This window comes from Pelophylax lessonae, assembly GCF_965119305.1.
Source record: "Pelophylax lessonae genome assembly, chromosome: 1".
NCBI classification, from domain to species: domain Eukaryota; kingdom Metazoa; phylum Chordata; class Amphibia; order Anura; family Ranidae; genus Pelophylax; species Pelophylax lessonae.
Window position 1 is genome coordinate 478,090,705 of NC_138768.1, and position 25,438 is coordinate 478,116,142.

A 25,438-nucleotide genomic window follows, 5' to 3' on the forward strand; every position below is an offset into this window, starting at 1 on the left:
GCTTTCCGAACAGGCATTCGGTGCTGCTGGAGGTTTTGTTGCTGATAATAGAACGTGTCTGTCCACAGACTCTGTGGACCGTCTGACATTTATCAAAATGAATCAGTCCTGGATTACCAGCAGCCATCAAGCCCCTGATGCCGATGTCACTGATTAAGTGTTTTTGGGATGTGGAATCTCTGCAAGACTTCTAGGCTGCCTAGTGTTGATTTCATCTGGAAGAATTTTTTTGGTGTAGGTATTACATTTTTGAGAGCAAGGCCAATTCTTGCTTTTATCAAGAGTACCTCTATAGGGTTACGATGTGAAGGGGCCACAGACACCCTAAGACCAATTTTTCTGCACCTGTTAATTCTATACAAAGTCTGCCGAAAAGACACAAGAATCTATCCAAAAAATCTTGTTTCCAGTGCGATACATTGTGGCCTCATCATAGACTGGCTCCCCGAGCCATTGTTTACAAAATAAAGAAAGCTTGCAGAGAAAATTAAATTTTTTTGGCTTTATAAATACAATTATTTCTTTAGCAGCTTCTATACACATTACAGATGTGCCACTTTATAGGCACACTAAGGGGACCCTCTAGGCACTATATTGAAAGGAAATTTTCATTTTTATTATTTCTCCTTTTGATGCTTTCACTTTAAGCATCAGTAAATCCCTGCTCATTTAAAAATGGCATTTTTTAACAAACTTTGTTCTCATTGGTACGTCCCCCAGGGCAGTACCTGGACCCCCCATAATCATTGTATGACCAATTACTTGCATATAAGCCTTCAAAATAAGCACTTTTGATTTTTCCATTTCGGGTCCTATAGACTACAATGGGGTTCGTTGTTCGGTTCTGAACTTTCGTGATGTTTGAAAGTTCTGGTGCGAACCGAACAGGGGGTTGTTTGGCCCATTCCTACTGTGCATTTTGACATCTATGCAGTGTCAACAAAGCATAGAGAACACATCACCTTTGGGACCACTTCCGTCTACATTCCAAAGTAATATTTCCCCTTAAAGCTCACCTATACCTCCTTTCATTCCTCTCTTGTATCTCTACCCGCCTTATTTTGTGCATTATGCCCCCCCCCCCCCCCCCATGGGTCTGAAATGCATACCCAGAAGATAATGGTAGTAAAAATTTAAAATAGTCACAGGTGCCCTTTATGGATGCTTAAACAAGGAGGTCTGTCCTGCTCCGTCGGACCACTGCCCATAGATAGCGATACACGGCAAAGCCCCTCACAGCACGACCCGGGGGAAACTTCGGTGACCCCTGGAGCGCGATCATGTCAGGGGGATTGGCGAGGAGAAACTTATCTTGCCAGTAAGGCACAGAGCCGCAGTTACCTGAGGCCTCCAAGATGGAGGCCGAAGCTCCACATTGACTGAACACAAAGAGAGAGAGAGGTGGAGGAAGACATCTCAGACCCAGACCACATAGCCCAGCTCAGATCCACTCCGGCGAGCCCAGCAGTACACATGCCCCTGCTCTGCTCTGCCCTGCTTCCACAGAATCCCGGCTGGAGAGGACTGTAGAACATTTATGACACTCTCCCATAGGTAACATGACTGCTAGCCCAGGTCTCACAGGGGATTTCCCACTGAACTGCCTTCCTAGCCGTGCAACCTTTAATGCAATGCCGTCCACCTTTTCCAAGATGCTCTCCAGAGGTTTAGCCCAGATAGCCACACAAATCACCACAGTCATACAGGCTTATCTACAAAATCTGGGAACAAGGATTGGAGCTATAGAACAAAAAGCAGACCAAACTGAGGCTAAAACAAACCAAAATACTTCTAGAATCCAAAACCTGCAGGACCAACTGAACAACGCCTTGTCTAAAATAGACAACCTCGAAAACAGGTCCAGGCATTTATAAGAGGTCTCCCTGAATCAGTCAAAGACGTACATTCTTAAGTCAGTTCCTTCATCAAAGACCTTATTACAGACATTTCCAGCCATCACCTGAAATTGGATAGAACCCACAGGGCCCTACAGCCACCCCGGACAGATGGACTCCCTAGGGATATTGAGGTCAAGCCCCATTTTTACAGAGTTAAAGAAGAAGTCATGAAAATCTCCAGTAACATTGACCAACTTACTATCCAAGGCCATCAGGTACAGATCTTTGCAGACATTTCGCCCACCACTATTCAAAAGAGACAATCCCTTAAACCCCTGCTCCTAGTTCTGTCCTAAAGATCCATTAAATACTGGTAGTCCTTCCCTTTCTGCCTAAGCTTCACTTTCCAACAAAAGACCTACGACTTTTCCTCACTCCTTGATGGTGAATGCCTTCTACTCCAGCTGGGATTGATCTCCAAAGATCCTCCTGCGACTCCATCCCACCGTAACTCTGGCTCATCGAAGATACCTCCACCCAACCTGATCACTCCCCTGTGGCAGAAGCAACAAACAAGGAGATCGAAAGACTCACGCCCTCCCTGATATAGAGATCTATGACCTAAGATGGTCGAAGCCAAAGTTTTACTTTCTTTCAGTGAATATTTTCTCAATACTCTGTGGACTTGTGCTCCACACGGAAATATTTGAACATTCCTCGTATTGGTTGACTTGCTTTTGCCCCCCTGCAGCTCAGTTAGCTAAGATGGGGCATCTGCGACATTAATAGGGGGGGGGCGTTTTAACATTTTTAGACCAACTGTTAGTACATTTTTGTACCTGGTTATTCTGGCTTATAGAACCTTAGGGTGTCAGGGGTTCCCTCTCATGGGGCTAACACCCCTGGGATCCCACACCTTGTCTTCTATACACTCTCTGGCTTTTTGTTGACAGTGGTACCTCCTTAATCTTGGTGCTTCCAAGGTCGATTAAGACCCAGATGAAAACACGCTTGTTCTTAGTTTTTTGATCTGTCATCTGGTTGTCTCCCGGTTTTGTTCCAAGTATTTTCTTTTTTACTTGTGGGCTTTAGGCCGGAGTGGGTTTAATGCTCCTCTGTCTACCCTTGCAGGACGAAATCTTCCTCCTGCTATGGTGGACAATTATCCCCAGGTCTGGCGGACATCCTTTCAAAATTTCTGTTAGATGGGAGAAGGCTGGTCCTCTCCCACGTAACTGGGTCTTGGTGTGGGTTTTAGTTTTTTCCTTCTTTTGTGTACTTATTCTTCTTTCTCTCCAGCTCTCTAGGTTGTCCTTCTACATATTTCCCTCTCTTTTCTCTCATTGCAGTCACCAAGGAACGATCACATGGAAAAGGACTCCTGCTAGCAGGTCCCGATCTTCTCTGCCTGTTTACCATCATGCAGAATCTGTCCTCTCTGGGCCTGACTTCCTGTCACCACGAGCGTATGCCTCCCCTCCTGGGCCATGACTTCACCTGAAACTAACTCCTCTACACTCCGGATAGCCTCCCACAACGTTCAAGGGCTGAACTCCCCAATCAAACGAGGTAAGTTAATCAACCACTACAACTCACAAAAATGAGACATCTTACTGCTGCAAGAAACACATTTTCCTGGCCAATAGAGTCCTTCATTCATTCACCAGAAACATGCACAATTCTTCCTTGCTAACGCTGAAGATAAAATTAAAGGGGTAGCCATGTTCTTTTCTAAGCATTTAAAATTTTCAGTTAACTGGGTGTTGACCCCACTTTTCCCCTTTCCACTTTCATCCCTTTCTTCTCCGTTCTCCCCGCCCACCTTCTGTTCATATTTTTTTATCCCTTTTTACTAACTAAGGCAGACTTCAACCTCTATTTTGTTAAGGCACCCCTGCTCTGTCTCCCTCTGAATGCTCCCTCCCTTCAGGATTAGGGAGATGCTGCAGGATCCCTTATTTGTTACCTACTAATGTTTTAGGAAGTCCCAATGGCAGGGATGTCTAATAACAGTTTATTTTTCTCAACTGTTTTCTTATAATGAGTACAGGCTGCCTATGGTATCACAGTTGAGTTATAAACTTTTCAGACAATTTATCTCCTGGTTGGCTAGTCCCCAAGGATCCATAAGTTTTGCAACCAATAAACTGGTGCACGGCTCCTGGGTTTCTATACCTCCAGATTAACAGTAACCTTGATGATTCCCTGAAATCCTACCAGCGACTAACTCGCATGAGATAAGGCAATTGTTCTCCCACCTGGTAGATAACAAGGGGTTCTGGAAACTTTTTGTACTATTGGGCAGTTTTTTTAATTTCTGTTAAACTCCATTTCTCATGATAATGTTGTTTAATCTGTATTTGATGTTTTCTTTTTGGTGATCTTCAAAAAAAAGATTGAAAGAAAAAAACAAACTGTATCAAATTCAGGAAGTAAACTATTGGACATACAAACACAATAAAAGAACATTGATGTCAAAATTAAAAATAGTCATGTAAAAGATTTAGAGTCCTTTCCCACGGTGGACTCCGTTTTGCTCAGCGGGGATCGATCCGCCGATCCCCACTGAGCAGGCAGATGACAGGTCCATCTTCGCTCACTGTGCAGAGACAGAGCTGTCAAAACCCCGCTCTCCTCTATGGGAGATCAGATGAAAACGGACCACCTGCACGATTTCATCCGATCTTTCAGACGGATAGAAAATAGGGTTTCCTTCCATCAAGATTTCACGGACAGGACTGGATCGGAGGGCAGCCGCTGTCAGTGGAGATGTCACCGCTGACATCCACTGCCCCAGAGAGGTGCATGGAGCATTCGATCAGGTCCACCTTAAAAAAACTGTCAGGGGGACCTGATCGGAAAGCCCATGTTAAAGGGGCCTTAAACATAATAGTTGTTAAATTAATTTCTAAAGAAAATGGTTGTAAAAGAAATTAAAAAATAAAAGACATGTCAACAGGTCTCCATAACAAAATGTCCAATTAGCCCATGCTGACTACAAGCTCAGAATCAGCAGCCAGCTGTCAGAGTTGAGAAGACTCTGTGAGACAAAGAAAGCAGGGAAAACAGAGCAGTGCTATCTGAGTGTAGTAGATTAGTAATAAAACATAATTTATTAAAAGACAAATTAGCAACTCACAAAAATGGAGTAAGAGTAGGCATATCACATATAGGTCTCTCTGTCATCCCAATCCGGATTGCTGTCAGGTGCGGATACCGCTGGTCACTCAGCCACTCTGGTAGGTCCTAGGGCTCCAAGTCAGTGTAGTAGTTCCTTCTTTGTCAGTAGTGACATCAACGGGCGCGGGGAAAGGGAGACCAATAGATGTGCGTATGGAGCATGCGTGCGCCTACCTCAGGCTGTGATGTTCATCACAAGCATTACAAGCTTGAGGAAGGAGCACGTATGCTCTGAACGCACGCCTGTTGGGTCTCCCTTCCCCACATCCGGTGACGTCACTACTGACAGAGGAGGAACCGCTACACTGACTAGGAGCCCTGGGACCCACCAGAGCAACCGGCTGCATCCGCACCTGAAAGCAATCCAGATTGGGATGACACAGCGAGACCCTATATGTGATATACCTACTCTTACTTCACTTTCCTGAGTTGCTAATTTGTCTTTTAATAAACTTTTTTATTACTAATATTTTACACTCAGATAGCAATGCTGTGCTTCTCCCTGAAAACTTGATATACCTGTGATATCCAGCTATAAGCTTACGATCGCTGTTGAACCAAATAATCCTTATTATGTCTTTAACCACTTAACGACCAGGCCTAATCAGTATTTTTTGCTAGAAAATTACTTCGAACCCCTAAACATTATATATAATTTTTTAGCAGAGACCCTAGAGAATAAAATGGAGATTGTTGCAATACTTTATGTCACACCGTATTTGTGCAGCGGTCTTACAAACGCAATTTTTTGGAAAAAATAACATTTTTGGAATTAAAAAATAAAAAAACAGTAAAGTTAGCCCAATTTTTTCTATAATGTGAAAGATAATGCTACACTGAGTAAATAGATACCCAACATGTCATGCTTCAAAATTGTGCACGTTCGTGTAGTGGCGACAAACATTGGGTACTTAAAAATCTCCATAGACGACACTTCAAAAATGTCTACAGGTTACCAGTTTAGAGTTACAGAGGAGGTCTTGACCTAGAATTGTTGCTCTCACTCTAACATTTGCGGCGTCGCGATATCTTACATGTATGGATTGATCGCCATTTACATATGTGGCTGCGACATACACATGCGACCATAAGGCCATTGGGAGGAAGCGATGTATGACGTCGCTCCGGTCCTGTAAGGCCATAGACTCATGTGTGGGCCATCTTGTTCTCACTCGACTTCCTGCCCGGGACATGGATGGACCAGATCGGTTTCCCCGCTACCGACGGCTCCGGTAAGCAGGGAAAACAACCAGGAAGCGGCAGGGAAAGGGGGGGGGCACCACTTTCACAGCGAATCCGCCACTGAGAATCACTGTAAGAAAATACCAGGGTTATGCAACCTATCCACTGCCATAACATTGGTATGCAACATCAAAGTACCGACGTAAAACTGCGGCGGGCGGTCTGGAAGTGGTTAAAGTGATTGTAAAGTCTTGTTTTTTTTCCTATAAAATTATCAAACATGTTATACTTACCTGCTTTGTTGCAATGGATTTGCAAAGAGGAGCCCGACCCTCCTTTTCTCTGGTCCCTCGTCTGTAATCCTGGCTCCTCCCTCCTGTTCATCAAGCAGCTTGCTATGGGGGGACCCGAGCTGAGTCGCATCTCCCTGTGTCAATTCAGACACAGAGCTCCAACCCGACCCCGCCTCCTTTCTCCTCTGATTGATTAGTTGACTTTGACTGACAATATAAAACCGTCTGCCTTTACAACTCCTTTAAATAATTAGGGGTTGAACACCCTTAAAAAATGGTTATTGGCCATTAATGATCCTGCCTTGAACCTTGTTTTTCTTGAAAATTGAAAGCTTTGTTTCTTCAATGAGCTTCCTATTTTATCCATTCCATTCTCTTTCTGTTTATTGTTTTCTATCCAGCAAATATGTCGCTCTTGTCACTCCTGTCCATATTTTCGCTACCAATAGTTACTGACCTTTGGCTTGTTTATTGACTACTCTTCTGCTGGCTTGTTTACTGACTATGCTTCTGCTTGATCCCTACCTGCTAATATCTGCTACTGAACCTTGGCTTGCTAAGCTCCTGGTGGGGTGATCCTAATGATTGTGATCTGGTACTAACATGCAGCAAAACCCATCTCCACCATAAGGAACTCTGGTGAATACCAGTTAGTGCTTAGACTCTGCACCTCAGATGAGCCTGTGTCATCTGCCAGGGTGAACTGCTTGTGTATTTATCCTCTTGGTCATTTGGAGCCGCTCAACTGCTAGAGCTCTCCGAGCCTGACTCCTGACCGTGAGTGAAAAAATGTCATCAGCACACCAAGGATTCCTCGAAAGGGACCAAAGCTTTATTCCGTGGTCACATGATAGATATACAGCAACGCTTCAGAGCCACACAGGGCCCCTTCGTCAGGCAAGTCACTTTGAGTATCCATGGTTTCCAACCTATGGTCATTACAGCACCCAGCATCACTGAACAGCAGGTTATCTTGAATGTGTGCGTGGAGAATATTGCGCTTGGATTTGACTCCTGACCTCGACACTTTTAGTGCCTTACTGTTTTAAATGGGGGCTTGATTTTTTCTAACATTTTACTGCCCTCATATACCCCAAACAGACAATACAAAAAAACTAAAAAAGTTAGAATTTTACCTTTTGCAACCAATCCTACCTAGTAGCCTGCCCTGGATACTGGGAATCCATCTAGGTACACAATGCTATATAAATTCAAAATATAACAGTTCCCTCTGGAAACACCACAATAAGAATTTTAACCTTTAAACTCTCTTTCCTCATGTTCTCCAGTCACAAAAAACCCTACCATACCATTCAGTTTACAAAAGCATTTTTCATCCTTCTGGGCATAAACATACACATATTAGCTAAAATACATCATTAGCCACTTGCCGACCGCCCCACGCAGATTTACTGCGGCAGGGAGGCTCGGCTGCGCATAATCACGTAGATCTACGTGATTATGTGCATGTAATCAAGCCGTGCTCCTGCTGTGATTAGACACAGCGGGAGGCAGACCGCGAGAGGAGCCTCTGTTAAATCCATCCCGAAAACAGTTAGAAAGCACATATAGGGAACACACTTAACCCTTTGATCACCCCCAGTGTTAACCCCTTCCCTGCCAATGTCATCATTACAGTAACAGTGCATATTTTTAGCACTGATAACTGTAGTAATGTCACTGATCCCCCCAAAAGTGTCAAAAATGTCAGTTAGGGGTCCGCAATGTCACAGTCCCACTAAAAATCGCAGATCACCGCCATAACTAGTAAAAAAAAAATAAAAATTACATCTTTCCCCTAGTTTTTACACGCGATAACTTTTGCGCAAACCAATTATTATACTCTTTTTGGTATTTTTTTTTTTTTACTAAAAATATGTAGCAGAATACAAATTGGCCTAAACTGATAAAACAAAATTGATTTTTTTAATTTTTTTATTGGGAATGTTTTATAGCAGACAGTAGAAAATATTGGTGTTTTTTCAAAATTGATGCTTTTTTTGTTTATAGTGCAAAAACGAAAAACCGTAGAGGTGATTAAATACCACCAAAAGAAAGGTCTATTTGTGGGAAAAAGGACATCAATTGTATTTGGGTACGGCGTCACGTGGCTTACAGCAACGCAGTGCCGAATCGCAAATAATGGCCTGGTCATTAAGGGGGTAAAACCTTCCGGAGCTGAAGTGATTAAAAATTTATCAAACCCAAAGCAAACATTTATTATATTGTAGCTTGCCAATTCTTAGATGTGATGGCTGCATTTATAAGCATTCAGGGATGCTTATAATGATCAGCTTTTGTTTACTGATGGAAAATCTTTATCCCAAAAGCAAAAAAAAAACTGCTGTGCCTGCTAATAAAGTGTTAGCTGGAGTTTGGCTTTAATTCATTAGTGTATCTAAATCTGCTAGGGCATATAACACTACCCTTCCCAGGACTGACAATGCTGCTGTCCAAAGTGTCTCTGCTGCACCTTCATCCAGAGTATACTGTAGGCACCTTAATACAGCAAGTGTCACCAGATCACCAGGTAAAAACAGGCAAAAAATCCTAGCAAAAGAAAATCAATGCAGCCACCACATCTAATGATTAGTAGGCTGCTGTAGATTATACATTTTTGGTTTTGGGTTTAATTATGCTTTAACCCAGTGTCGAAAAAGTGAATGGATTTCCAAACACAAACACAGGCATTCTCTGATGGATGGCCTTTGCATTTATACAACAGAGACACTACTTTCAGGCAATGTTGAAACATCTAATACTCCCTAAGCTCCCTTTGAAACACTGTGCTTGAAAGGCCTCATATCTTCTAATTGGAAGAATGTTCAGTAGGGACTGGAAAAATTTTGATCCATGTATGGGCACCCTGGTTGTACCCCATTGATCAACTAGTGTACAATCCGCCTGTCTGTTTTTTCCTGAATGATTCTACAGGCGTTTGAGCTTTTATTTCTCTGCCTCTAGAGAAAGAAACGCTCAAAAGCATTTTTTTTTTTTTTTATAAGCTGCAGTGTGCATGAGCCCTAAAAATGAGATAATGCACACCCACATACAAAGGAAGGCTGGGGGGATTTAACCACATACAATTAATTGAATGAGCATAGTTATACTATGTAACAGTATATAAAAAAATAACAGAAGCAAAGGAGAGTGAAAAAATGCACACTCATAAAGGGGAGAGGGGGAGAATGACTACACACTACAGTTTCTTGTGCGTTCTGCCTTGGCCTGGAAAGAAATGGGGATATCTAACCACCACCCCTTATCCTTCACCTATATATTAATAATAATAATAATAATAATAATATACAGTATTACTAATAATATATTAATAGTAAAAAGGTTAGGTCTGAGCATGTAGGCCCTTTACGAAATAATCAGGAGTGGGTGACTAGGGACAAAGGGAAGGCAAATTTATTAAATACTTTCTTCAGCTCTGTGTATACAAAGGAGCATGGGGGAGCCGATGTCCATAATGAGGATGGAATTGACACAGCCCCAAATGATCCACAATGCCTTAAAAGTTATATGATCCAGAAATATTTAGACAGAACAAAGGTGAATAAAGTGCCTGGAGATGGCATCTACCCACGCATCCTAAAAGAATTGAGCACTGTAATTTCAAAGCCTTTGTTTCTAATTTTTAGGGACCCGTTAAGGACTGGAATAGTACCACTGGATTGGCGTAGGGCCAATGTGGGGCCTATATTTAAAAAGGGATCAAAGTTTTTGCCAAGTAACTATAGACCTGTTAGTTTAACTTCTATTGTTGGGAAGATACTGGAGAGTTTAATAAAAGACCTCAGAGATGAGTTCTTGCTGGAAAAAAATATTTTAAGCAACAGACAGCATGGATTCATGAAAGACAGAAGTTGTCAAACAAACCTGATTTCTTTTTATGAGGAGGTAAGTAAAACCTTGGATAGAGGGGTGGCTGTGGATGTACTATACTTGGATTTTCATCACTCCATTATCCCCCCTCCACCAAATGTTATGACCAGTTCACAAAGCAAGTTTTTTCAAGTTTTCAATCTGCAGCTGCTGTAATTTTCTGAAAACACAATGCAATTTGGCTACCTGGAGGTGCTCTGTACACAAAATAATGTACTGAACACACCACAGCTGCTTGCGTAATTGGCTCTCCAATTTTCCCAGAAGTCTGCTTAAGATACAAGTCAGATTTCAGGTATTCCATTTGTCCTTTTTGGTGAGATGCTCCCAATAGGAATACGTCTAAAGCAGGGATCTCCAAACTATGACCTTGCAGCTGTTGGAGAACTACAAGTCCCATGAGGCATTGTAAAACTCTGACATTTATAGACATGATTAGGCATGATGGGAATTGAAGTTCCTGAACAACTAGAGGGCCATAGTTTGGAGATGCCTGGTCTAAAGGGATGCTGACAGCTGACTGATAAATATGAAACCACTCCCATAAGACCCACTCAACCCAGAGGCACAGAGGAACTAACAGGGATTTCTTCAGAATAACAAAAGGTAGGAATCTGCAACAAAGGTTGTTATAATCCTTGCAATGTACATAGAATACCCAGAGGGGAATGTTTTTTTTTCTCAGCAAAAGTGAAATTACGCTTTAAGATTGGATAAGGTGGAATCCCATGCCTTTTTAAGGAGAGAGTCCGTTCTTTTATCTATTGTGTGCTTTAGGATACCCATGTCTTCGAATGCTAGATCCATGTGTCTAGACACCTGTGAAAATGCCACATCCGGCCTTGGCTTCTTTATCCACAACAGGGACTTGTCCTCATGAAAGGGGAACCTTCTCCCAAGGGACCTGGAAAAAAGGGCCTCTTTCTGGGTCCTTCCACTTTTTTTTTAACTGCATCTGACAAAATGTTATGGACTGGAAACATTTATTTTTTTTACTTCACCAAGGCCTTGATACATCTGGTCATAAATGGTTAATATTATTATCTACTTTTTAGTAAAAACGTTTTGGTATAGCAGCTCAATGACTTTTTATTTCAACCATGGATTGTGCTGATTTTTTTCACTTTGCACATAAACGGATAGCTAAAAACAACACCAGAAAAAACACAGAACCTCCACCAGGACATAGAGCACCCTCCAGGCTGTAGTACTGAGTGTCATTACCTCAGTAACTCCAGCAGCAAGTTCCCACCCCCCCCCCCCCCAACTACCAATATAGGAAGTGTGGGGCAGGGGGGGTGTATGATGGACACATAAATAAAGCTAACATCCCTACTGGATAGAAAGGATATAAGGAAAAAAAAACCCTAGTGGGACTTTAACAGCATGTGAGAGTATTTAAATCATGGTAGGAAGTAATTTCATGTGAGAAAAATTAAAAGTTCAATACAAATTGTATTAGAAAAAATCCTTGAAATCACTTAAAGGCTGATGTGCCTTTCGGTTAACAAAATACAGAATACACAGGTGCAAACAGTTTTACATATTCAATGAACTACCGTCATGGATATCACCACAGCAGGACGACAAATCCCCTAGTCCCCTAGGGACAAATCCCCTAGTCCACAGTTCCTAGTCCATCTTGGGAGTGAGCAAAAGTGGGTGCTACCATCCTACACACAGTGGAACCATTGAGAATGAATGTAGCTAGAGTATGATTATTGATTAGAAAAAGATGGAATCTATTCACTATTGACAGACACAGCACTCCATATTCAGAAGGTTATATCGCCTCCTACAGAAGTAGGACACTAGGCAGAAAAAAAAATTGGCTATGCCTATGGGCAGTTCTAGCTGGTATACATCCCCTCTCTGCTATAGGCCTTCAGTTTAGTAACAAGCAGTGCCAGAAGTATCAAAACTGCATAGGAGGGATGGGTGCTGTGTCCGTAAATGAACTTTGGATTTTATGGTAAGTAAAAAAATCCTATTTTCTCTTTTGTTCATTGATGGACACAGTGCTCCATATTCAGAACCATAGAGACATCCCCAAGCAGTGCCAAAACATGAGGGATGAGACAGAAAAAAAAATCCCAAGGCTAAACACAAGAAGCCAACCAGGTAAAGGGAGCTCAACAAAAAACAACTGGAGCCCAACCTAAACAAAACACCCCCAAAGAGGGAACAGACCCTCTAAACAGCAGCCTGAAAACCTTGAGGCCAAAAGGAAGCATCCACAGATGCCAAAACATCCACTTAGTAGAATTTTGTTAAAGTGTGCACCGACGACCAAGTGGCCACCTTACAAATCTGCGCCACTGACACCTGATGACGGAAGGCCCAAGAAGCACTAAGCATCCAAGTAGAGTGCACCATTACAGGGAAAGGAGAAACCTGACCCTTGATAGAATAGGCTTGAGTCACCGTCTGTCTGATTCATCTGGCAATAGTTGCAGAAGAACCGGACAGCCCTTTTCTTGGCCCGTCCGTGATCACAAACAGTGAGTCTGACCTCCGAAAAGACTCCGTAGCTGCCAGGTACACCCGAATCGCTCAAACCACATCCAAGGCATGCAATGCAAATTCCTTGGGATGAAGACCTGGGACACCGGGAATGCAAAACAATGTCTTAATTCAAATGGAAGTCAGAGACCACCTTAAATGGGAACGCTGGGCGTGGACGAAGAACAACCTTATCTTTGTGGACCACCAGATAGGGGTACGACAAGATAACACTGTCAGTTCCCACACCCTGCGAGCAGAGGTGATGGCCACCAAAGAAGCTACCTTCTGAGACAGCGTAAGCAAGGGAATCTCCTGAATATTTTCAAAGGGAGGTTTTTGGAGAACCGAGAGCATTGGTAAAGGAGACCGCACCGGCGGAGTAAGGTGTCCAACCACCTGAACAAAAGTACACACCAATGAATGCATGGCTAGGGGTTGCTGAAAGACGACCGCCAAGGCAGACGCCTGGCCCTTGATGGTACTCAACACCTCACTAAAGGAAGGTCAAAATCTGAGCCACCGAAAAGGAATGAAGGTGTACATCGAACGACTCACACCACAAAATGTACGCTTTCCACGTACGATTGTAAACGTCTGAGCCTTCAGCAGTGTCAGGATCACCGACCCAGGCAAACCTCTATCCTTCAGCACCTGGCTTTCAACAGCCATGCTGTCAAAGCCAGCGACTGTAAAGCAGGAAAGAAGATTGGCCCTTGGGACAGCAGGTCCTCCCTGAGAGGCAGTCTCCAAGGGACGTCTGCGACCAATTGCAGCAGTTTGGCGTACCAAGACGGGCGAGGCCAGTCTGGAGCCAGCAGAATAACTGGAATCCCTTTGCCCTCAAACCTGTGCAGAAGCCGCGAAAGAAGCTTGAGAGGCGGGAAGGCATAAATCAGACAATACTGGCCCCACAGGGCCACCTGAGTGTCTGTGGCATCCCCCAGAGGATCCCATGACCTTGCCACAAACCTTGGTACCTTTAAAAAAAAAACGAAGAGATTTCCAGTCACAACTTACCAACCAGCCAGCGACCAACCAAATTGAACTGTCTAACAGTATGCGTTAAAGACAGGGGTTTGGTTGTACACATTTGCAAATACATGCGTAAGCTGCAGGCCCCGGCAAGGCACCCTGTAATCTGCAGTCCCTAACTCTACAATTTAAAGAGTCTCTACAATGAGAGCACATGCATCTAATGGGATAGATGGAGGACAGGTGACTATAGGGAGCCCACCCCTCCTTAAAGGCACAGGGTCACACTGAACACCCAGCACATCGCACAATGGCGGCAAATGTGTCATTGCGTTGCCTGGCTTACGCATGTATTTGCAAATATGTGCAACCAAACCCCTGTTAATAATGCATACTGTTAGACAGTTCAATTCGGTTGGTCGCTGGCTAGTTGGTAAATTGTGACTGGAAATCTCTTCTTTTTTTTGATCTGTGTCCGCCCTTCCAGTGCTGTTTACCATTAAGACCAGTTATAGGTGGAGGCGGTGACCACTTTTTACCTTTCTGTTGAGTCTGGGTTCCAACAGATCCACCTCAGGGGTGCCCCACCGCAGACATATCAGGTGAAACACATCTTGATGAAGGGACTACTCCCCTTGGTCTAATGCCTGCCGACTGAGATAGTCCGTTTACCAGTTTTCCACTCCTGGAATGTGTATGACAGAGAAGGGCCGGAACAAAGCGTTCTGTCCACCGGAGAATGCCGGCTACTTCCAGAGATGCTAACACTCTTTTTGTTCCTGGTGATTGACATAAGCCGCCATGGCATTGTCCGACTGGATCCATACCAGGAGCCCCTGAAGCCGATCTGTCCAAAGAACCAGGCACAGCCTAATCACCCGAAGTTCTAAGACATTGATCGGTAGTCTGGATTCCTCCAGTGTTCAACAACCCTGAGTGGAGCACAGTCCCAGGACACCTCCCCACCCGGACAGACTGGCATCCATAGTGGCCACTGTCCAATACAAGGGGAGAAAATATTTTCACTGCCGAAGAGCTGGAGAGCGAAGCCACCAGATCAGGAAACCCCTAGTATCTTTCCTTAGCTGAATCAGATTGTCCAGAGACTTTGGACACTTGTCCCATTTCACCAGGATCTCCCTTTGGTGGGACCTCATATGGAACTGAGCAAACGCAATCACCTCAAAGGTAGACACCATTAGGCCCAGCACCTGCATGCAAGTCCAGAGCGATCACCACCTGCTGGGCAGAAATAGATGAATTGCAGCATGCAACTTCTGGAGTTTTTCCAGAGGAAGGAACACTCTGGCTAGAGCTAAATCCAGAGTCAGACCCAGATAATCCAATTTATGGGTTCCTGGATGGAATTAGAGCAGACTTTTGGTAGTTTAGAAGCCAACTAAACACCTTCAGGGTTTGTATAGTGATCTCCACGTCTTCATCAAGGCATAAGAGGACTCCGCTCGCAAGAGGAGGTCGTCCAGGTAGCCCGGTACCGCAATCCCCGCTGACATAGCAACGGCAGAACCCGGGCCAACACTTTTGTGAAGACCCGAGGTGAGACCAAAGGGTAACAACACAAACTGATAGCAACGGACTGACATTGCCCTCTTTTCTTTGGGAACGTAAAAAGGTTTGAATAAAATACTTGAAACTGTTCTGAGACCGGAACTGGGACAATCACTCCCTGAAGCAACAAGTCCTGCACTGCCCCGAAGAGAGCTTGCAGTCCGAGGACAGGCGTACATTGGAAGAACCTTTCCGGAGGGCAAAAACAAAAGTATCTTGTAACCAGACAGAATGACTTAGTGGACCCATTTGTCGTTTACAAAGGAAGTCCACAGGCCCGGAAACCAACGAAGACTTATCCCCATCCCATGCACGGGTGAGGGCGCACTTTCATGCTGAAGGAGCCCTGTCTGCGAGTCTAGAGAATCCCGCTCTCAGCTTGCCAGATCAGGGCTGCTTGGAACCTCGCGAGGAGGACTTGAAAGGTTTTGAACCCTTGTCAGTGGACCCTGAGGGACGAAAAAACATTTTTGTGCCGAGAAAGAAGGGCAGCGTCTACGACGAGGTTCTATCCCCTTTCCAGACTGTGGAAGAAAGATGTTCTTCGCCCCATGAGACAATTAATGGTGTTCTTCCCCCCTGTGAGACTATTAATGATGTCATCCAGGGTAGCCCCAAACAGGCCTTGAAAGAGTAAATCAGTCAGAGCGCCAAAGCACCAGTACTGAAACAGATAGCTTAGAAATCAAGGGAGCCACATCCAAAGAGGCATCGCAGACAAACTGCAGACCCTGGACCAATCAGTCTGCCAACTCAGCAAAGGCAGGAGGAATCTGTTCACCCCCAGATCATGGCCCAAAATTTTGCCCATTCAGTTAGTGTTTGCGACACCAGGGCAATGGCCAGGACTGGCCTCAGCGCCGAACCAGTAATAGTGAACATATTGCGGGCAACAGACTCCGTCTTTCTGTCAGCAGGATCCTTAAAGGCCGGAGATTCCTCTACCAGAATCATGGTAGCCTTGTTCAACCTGCAGACAGGGGAATCCACCACTGGTGGGACAGTCCACTTCTTGAGGAGTGACTCTTTAAAGGTGTACCTCTCTAAGAAACCACAAAGGGGCGTTTTGGATGCTCCCAATCTTTATAGACAAACTTGTCAAAATAGGATGGATAAGGGAGCACCTTTGCTGTGCGAGACAGCTTGTGGGTGCCAAAGGGGATGGCCACCTCTGCAGCAGCTTCAACTGCATCCTCCATCTTCAAAGTTTCCCGCACGGATGTAATCAGAGTGTCAACCAGCGCCTTCCCGTGCGCAGCTACAGGAGGGGAGGAATCTTCCTTACTATCTGATAGATCAGGGTGCGTTGCTACAGGCCTGGCCGGGTGGTCCACATCTGCAGCGGCCAAGCCAGATTCTGAATCTGACAAGACAGATGAGGCAGGGGAGGGTGGGGGGCACACTTTTTGCTAGCCAAAGGCCACCTCCACCTGGGAAACAAAGGATTCCAGGACCGCTGTAAGTGCATCAATGAAGGGCTTGGACCCCGACGGACCTGCTGCCTCCAAGAGGGGATCATTAAGTGGGGAAACATGCTCCGGAGACTCCATAAGGCAAAGGGAGAACCCACCAGCAAAAGGAGTCTAGCACCTCTAGGGGACTCACCTACCGAATGCACCACACCTAAAACACCACAGGGGCACCCCAAAGCAGAGCACCCCACAACCTGCAGCAGAGAGAGAGAGAGGGACCCCCCAGAACTCGCCACCTCATCAGAATAGCACCGGTCTGCACCCGAGATAGCCTGTATCCATGTGCGATGTTCAGGAGAAAAGGAAACCCAGGAGTCAGCACCAGGGCAAAAGGAGGAGCCCCCAAGCCATATTTGCGGCCTAGAGGCTCCATTGATATGGCTGCCTCTCCTAATGCACACCGGACTAACCAAAGATGGCCTCTAGACTACACAAACATGGCCACCGGCCATAGTAATTCACACAGGCCCCAATGCAATGACACTGACCGCTGAAAAATGGCCGCCACACTCAGCGTCCGCGAGGCTCCCAGGGACCCAGGAAGAACCCCTGGAGCCCAGGCCACGTCCGAAAAGGAGGGGGGATCTGGGCAAAGGACCACCAGAACAGCAAGCTCCCACCCCAGCAGGGAAGACCATTTCGCCAGCAGCATACCCACCTGTCCCTTTCCCCCCCACAGGTACACAGCAGTACACCAGCCCCATACACCTGCCAGCCCACTGCCCTACCCCGGAGGGGAGTACAAAGATGGCCCACTTAGGGACCACCAACCAAAAGGGGGGTCTGGGGGGAAGGAGGGGAACCCGCAAGTCCGGCCGCCCCAAACCACATATAGGGGGAGAGGGGGGACATGTACTCACCATACCAGGAACCAGGGAGGCACCACTCCAGACAGATCCTCCTCACCACAGAAATGGGAGGCTGTTAGGCAGGAGAAATGCTGCGACCAAGACCCGGTCGTATGCGACCTCCCAAGGTGTTTAACACGCAGGCCAGCCCCAATCCAGTGGGGCTATGTCACGGCCAACCCAGCACGGAGCTCTGGTCTGTGTACTCACTGGCAGTTGATTGTAGATCTCACAGGAAAAAAACAGGAGAGAAAAAAAGCCACTTAAAAGGAAAAAATTGCCAGGACCAAAGATCTCGATAGGGAACTCGGTGGATGAGAGGGGGATGTATACCAGCTAGGAATGTCCATAGGCGTAGCCACGTCTTTTTTCTGCCTAGTGTCCTATTCCTGTGGAGGCCATATAACCCTATGGTTAAGAGAAATATTTATTTGATCCCCTGCAGATTTTGTAAGTTTGCCCACTTACAAGGAAATGAAGGGTCTATAATTTTTGTCATAAGTGTATTTATTTATTTTTTTTTACATTTATTTTTTTAACAAGTAGATCATAGATGTATTTTAAATGATAAAGACAGAATATCAACAAAAAATCTAGAAAAACACATAAACAAATGTTATAAATTAAGTTGCAGTTCAGTGAGTAAAATAAGTATTGCTTGATCCCCAAGCAAAACATGACTTGTTGGAGAAAGCCTTGTTGGCAAGCACAGAGGTAAGACGTTTCTTATAGTTGGTTTCCAGGTTTGCACACATCTCAGGAGGGATTTTGGTTCACTCTTCTTTACAGATTGTCTCTAAATCCTTAAGGTTTTTTGGCTGCCTCTTGGCAACTCGAAGTTTCAGCTCCCACCATAAATTTTGTATAGGAATAAGGTCTGGAGACTGGGTAGGCCACTCCATGACCTTAATGTGCTTTTTCTTGAGCCAATCCTTTGTTGCCTTGGCTGAGGGAAGAAGATTCTCACTCAAGATTGTACAAGACATGGCCCCATCCATTAGCCCCTCAGTGTGGCACTAACTACAAGAAACGTCTTACCTATGTGCTTGCCAGCAAGGGTTTCTCCACCAAGTACTAAGTCATGTTTTGCTTGGGGATCAAATATTTATTTTACTCACTGAACTGCAACTACATTTATAAAATTTGTATCATGTGTTTTTTTCTGGATTTTTGGTTGATATTCTGTCTCTATCATTTAAAATACACCTATGATATAAATTATAGACCCCTCATTTCTTTTTAAGTGGGCAAACTTACAAAATCTGCAGAGGATCAAATAATTAATTTCCCCACTGTAATTACCACTATACATCATCATCATAAACACTTTATATTTTAGTTAAAAAGCTGCTTAAGTCACTGGTCTGGCAATAAAGCGACCTGTCACAATAATCAAACCTGATATTCAATATACCCCTGCCAAGAAGACATTACTTACCTCTCTTGCTCCCTGCACCACCAATCTCTGCATCTGGTCTATGTAGACAGCTTTACCCCAGATGCCTGCATACTTAGATCTGCATGTTTTAATCATCAACTATGCGAGTTGCTAAATGTTGAACCTTCATTAAATGTAACCATATTGCTACACTTAGAGGCACCTCTCTTCTCTTTTATACTCAGCTGTGACATGACACTACTCGTATATCAAGACATCACTTGTTTATCAAGTCAAAATTAAAAAAAAAAAATTAGCTTGTCTTGCAAAACGCTTTCAAACCAAGGTTTTACTGTATATGCGAATTGAATGCATTTGAACCTGCAGGTCTGGTATAGATTTTAAGGGGAACCCCATGCCACAGTTAAAAAAAAGAAAAATTGCTTGGGGGCCACCCTAAAATCAATGGCAGACCTCTATCCGAGCATGCATTCTGGCAGGCCGTCTGGCAGGCCAGGAAAGGGGGAGGATGAGCGAGCCCCCCCGCCCCCCCCCAAACCATACATGGGGGTGTGGGGGTGACTTATCAGAATCTAGAAGCCCCCTTTAACAAGGAGGTCCCCAGATCTCGGCCCCCCTCTTTGAATGAGTATGCATTTGTCAACTGTTTTCTCGTGAGGCAAAATGTATGTTTGCTTCTGTGTTTGGTGTGCCGTTAACAATTAATGACAATGAAAGTGCAACTAAGTAATTTTCGGTGTATAAATGTGGCCATACACTATACAATATGATTGTAAAACCTCTGTACAATCTCCTTTAGATTTTCCAAAACTATACAATAGGAGGACATACCGTCTATCCAATGACTCGGTATCCAACCATGCAGGCCCTTGCACTACATGAGGGGTGTCCCGTGGGCTGCATGTGGCCCCAGGGAGTTTAGCATGCAGCCTGAGCCCATCTGAAGGGACCCCGCGGAAGCCAGGCAAATGCATGCATGGAGAAATGCAGGGGGTGCTGTGCAAACTTAGTTAATGGGGAGGTCAATGGGTACACTCCCTTCCTGTGTCTTACTGGTTCCTCTTTCTCTGTCTATATACCAGGGAGTCTCTGAAACTTTCTGGGAACTATAGCAAGGGCTAAGGTAAAGCCTTGTTTTCAGAATAAAAGAAAGCTTGTATTTTTCTGCAACCAAGGTACATTAATGGTATATTAGTACATAGGGGAGCTGGATTAAGAAAAAAAAGGTGAACCTAGCCTTTAATGGAAAGAAATGATCTGGAAGAAAAGGAACATACAAATTAAAGGACAGAATACTATTCCCAATTATACTATTACAAGAAGTAGAAGTTGGTACATAGATGAAAACTGACTAGCTTAACCACTTGCCGACAAGGCCACAGCCAAATGATGGCTACAGCTACAGGTCGACTTATTCTGAGAGGGCGTACGATGACGTCTTCCCAGAATCACGCTTTCTGGGCACCCCCCCCCCCTTGGGCACGTACACAGAAGTGTCCATGCTTGCCGGGTCCCGTCCAGATCATGGTAAAGGACAAATGACAGTGTCCCTTTACCACGTGATCACTCTGTCCAATAAAGGAGCGATCAGTGGTCAACAAACCGGCGCATGTCCAGTTCAGTTTTCTAATCTCCCCACAAGCTGTATACAGTCATTGGTACAGCGTGCAAGGAGAGGAGGGAGGCCGCAGCAATGCTCACCCCTGCCTCCTTAATGCCTCAATCATACCTCAGTCATGCCTCAATCATGGCCATCCATGCCTCAATCATACCATTTTGTGCCTCAATCATGCCCATCCATGCCTCAATCATGCCAATCCATGCCTAAATCATGCCAATCCATGCCTCAATCGTGCCCATCCATGCCTTAATCATGGCAATCTGTGCCTCAATCATGGCAATCTGTGCTTCAATCATGCCCCTCCATGCCTCAATCATGCCTATCCGTGCCTCAATCATGCCTCATTCATGCTCATCCGTGCCACATCCATGCCCCTTCAGTGCTCATCTGTGCCACATCCATGCCACATCAGTGCTTATCCATGCTACATCCTTGCCATGTCAGTGCTCACCCATGCGACATCACTGCTCATCCGTAACACATCCATGCCACGTCAGTGCTTATCCATGCCACATCAGTGCTCATCTGTGCCACATCAATGCTCATCCGTGCCACATCCATGCCACGTCAGTGCTCATCCGTACCACATCAGTGCCAATACAGTGCTTATCAGTGCCCTACAGTGCCTCATAAAAGTGTAAAGGGTAGTCAGGAAATGACAGTGCTACCTAAATGTTAGGCCTCTGTATCTGGCTAGGCTGTGTTAAAGTCTCACACATGTGGTATCGCCATACTCAGGAGGAGTAGCAGAATGTATTTTGGGGTGTAATTTTTGCTATGTACATGCTATGTGTTAGAAATATCTTATAAATGGACAACTTTGTGTAAAAAAAAAAAAAGAAAATGTTTTTTCATTTTCTTTCCACATTTTCCAAAAACTTGTGGAAAAAAAATGACTTGTTCAAAAGACTCATTATGCCTCATAGAATATACGTTGGGGTGTTTGCTTTCCAAAATGGGGTCATTTTGTGGGTAATCCCCTTGTGCCTTCAAAATTGTGATAGGTCGTTAGGAAATTATATGTGTAATTTATGCTCCTAGAACGCCTGGAGGTGCTACTTGGATGTTGGGCCTCTGTATGTGGCCAGGCTGTGTAAAAGTCTCACACATGTTGTATTGCCATACTCAAAAGGAGTAGCAGAATGTATTTTGGGGTGTAGTTGCAAGTATGCCTATACAGTGTGTGAGAAATAACTTGGTAATGTGACAATTTTTTGGAAAATAAAAATCTTAATTTTGCAAAGAATTGTGCAAAAAATTTACAACTTCAAAAACTCAAGATGCCTCTTACTAATTACCTTGGAATGTCTACTTTCCAAAAATGGGTAATTTGGGGGGGGGGGGGGGTACTGTCCTGGCATGTTAGTGTCTCAAGAAATGAGATAGGCTGTCAGTACATCAGGTGTGATCAATGTTCAATGATTGGCACCATAGCTTGTAGACTCTATAACCTTCACAAAGACCAAATAATATATACTTATTTAGGTTATTTTTACCAAAGATATGTAGCAGTGTAACTTTCGGTCAAAATTGATGAAGAAAAATTACTAAATTTGCAAAATTTCAAAACCAAAAAAAAAAAAAAAGTTTGGTCTTTTTTCATTTATAGCGCAAAAAAAAAAATAAAAAACCCAATGATTAAATAACACTAAAAGAAAGCTCTATTTGTGTGGGAAAAGGATTAAAGTTTCATATGGGTACAGTGTTACATGACTGAGTAACTGTCATTCAAAATATGAGAGCACCGAAAGCTGAAAATTGGTCTGGTTAGGAGGGGGGTTTAAGTGCCAAGTGGGTAAGTGGTTAAAAGTCAAACAAGGTGCAGGGAAGGGGTAGTAATAAAATCAGCACAGTTAAGCCTTGATATAAACATGGTACAAAATCCTTGATTGAAAATGGCAAGAAGAAAGAAGGTTGCATTTTGCCTAGCTGGTTAGTGTGTATGCGCCTAAAGAATTCTTGCAGTTTGTGATGGATTTATAAAACCAAAGACGTATTTCATAAACAAAGAATAGAAACTAAGGACGATAAACAATTATGTATAGTCTACTGCTGAAAATCAATGACAATTCATTAACCTGCATCTGTACCCAGACTATGGAGTTTAACCTCCCTGGCGGTATGATTCTGTCAGGAATTACATACCAAAAGCGGTAAAATTCTTTTCATGGAAATTTGGCGTTATGTATTATAGGCCTACAATTCTTAGTAATTACTGACTTAAACCTGACCAAAACAAGACTCTAGTAGACATCCCAGACGTGATAAATTTGAAACACAAACGCATGAATTATAATCGAATCAATAATATAATTTTATTATATAATATATATAATAAAATTATATTATTGATTAGATTATAATTCATGCGTTATATATTATATATATGTGTGTATATATATATATATATATATATATATATATATATAATATATATATATAACCAGTGGCGGCCCGTGCATAGGGGGCGCCAGTGCGCCGCCCCCCCTACCCCTAAAGAAAAGAAAAAAAAACAAGAAGAAAAAAAAAAAAAAACAAACAAATAAAGTTTTGAAAAAAAAAAAATTACAAAACGAACAAATAAAGTTTTGAAAAAAAAAAAATTGTGTTCGCCGCTACCCCGGCCTATGTGGTGGCTATGGGGGGGTGGGGTTTACGACCCAGAAGGGTGCCGATTGGCTGCCTTCTGGGGGCGTAACCTGAGCGCAAGTCATTGCGCTTGGGCACCCCCACTTTCCTGATATCCTGGCTGTGATTGGTCCAGTCTCCAGCCTGGACCAATCTTCATCCAGGACATCCGATCGTGACGTCACAATGGGGGCGTGCGTCCGTCACTCACCGTCACCACCGCTCGGAGGACAGCCGCCGCTGAAGAGGACGAACGGATTGAGGAGGGGAGAACCCGCCGCCACCAGGTAAGTGTAGATTGAAGGGAGCATGCACGCTGGTCTCTGCATTGATTGGGGGACAATGCTGACTGTGGCACTCTGCAATCATTGGGGGACAATGCTGACTGTGGCACTCTGCAATCATTGGGGGACAATGCTGACTGTGGCACTCTGTATTGATTGGGGGACAATGCTGACTGTGGCACTCTGCAATCATTGGGGTACAATGCTGACTGTGGCACTCTGCAATCATTGGGGGACAATGCTGACTGTGGCACTCTGCAATCATTGGGGTACAATGCTGACTGTGGCACTCTGCATTGATTGGGGGACAAAGCTGACTGTGGCACTCTGCAATCATTGGGGTACAATGCTGACTGTGGCACTCTGCAATCATTGGGGTACAATGCTGACTGTGGCACTCTGCAATCATTGGGGTACAATGCAGACTGTGGCACTCTGCAATCATTGGGGTACAATGCTGTGGGCACTCTGCAATCATTGGGGACAATGCTGACTGTGGCACTCTGCAATCATTGGGGTACAATGCTGTGGGCACTCTGCAATCATTGGGGTACAATGCTGTGGGCACTCTGCAATCATTGGGGTACAATGCTGTGGCACTCTGCAATCATTGGGGTACAATGCTGTGGGCACTCTGCAATCATTGGGGTACAATGCTGTGGGCACTCTGCAATCATTGGGGTACAATGCTGTGGCACTCTGCAATCATTGGGGTACAATGCTGTGGGCACTCTGCAATCATTTGGGTACGATGCTGTGGCACTCTGCAATCATTGGGGTACAATGCTGTGGGCACTCTGCAATCATTTGGGTACGATGCTGTGGCACTCTGCAATCATTGGGGTACAATGCTGTGGCACTCTGCAATCATTGGGGGACAATGCTGTGGGCACTCTGCAATCATTGGGGTACAATGCTGTGGCACTCTGCAATCATTGGGGTACAATGCTGTGGGCACTCTGCAATCATTGGGGTACAATGCTGTGGCACTCTGCAATCATTGGGGTACAATTTTGTGGGCACTCTGCAATCATTGGGGTACAATGCTGCAATCATTGGGGTACAATGCTGTGGGCACTCTGCAATCATTGGGGTACAATGCTGTGGCACGCTGCAATCATTGGGGTACAATGCTGTGGCACTCTGCAATCATTGGGGTACAATTCTGTGGCACTCTGCAATCATTTGGGGTACAATGCTGTGGCACTCTGCAATCATTGGGGTACAATGCTGTGGCACTCTGCAATCATTGGGGTACAATGCTGTGGCACTCTGCAATCATTGGGGGACAATGCTGTGGGCACTCTGCAATCATTGGGGTACAATGCTGTGGCACTTTGCAATCATTGGGGTACAATGCTGTGGGCACTCTGCAATCATTGGGGTACAATGCTGTGGGCACTCTGCAATCATTGGGGACAATGCTGTGGCGCTCTGCAGTGATTGGGGACAATGCTGTGGCGCTCTGCATTGAAAGGGGCACGCACGCTGAACTCTGCATTGATGGGGGCACAGCACATTGTTCATTGCATTGAAGGGGGCACAGCACAGTTGCATTGAAGGGGGCACAGCACAGTTGCATTGAAGGGGGCACGCACGCTGAACTCTGCATTGTGGGGGCACAGCACAGTGTTCATTGCATTGAAGGGGGCACAGCACAGTGTTTATTGCATTGAAGGGGTCACAGCACATTGTTCATTGCATTGAAGGGGTCACAGCACATTGTTCATTGCATTGAAGGGGTCACAGCACAGTG

The 25,438-nt window shown here is 44.6% G+C and overlaps 1 protein-coding gene across 12 annotated transcripts in view; it reads right to left on the reverse strand.

Moving 5' to 3' along the window:
• Nucleotides 1-25,438, reverse strand: part of PTPRS (protein tyrosine phosphatase receptor type S) — a 540,344-nt gene that overhangs the window by 243,461 nt on the left and 271,445 nt on the right. The window lies entirely within an intron of this gene.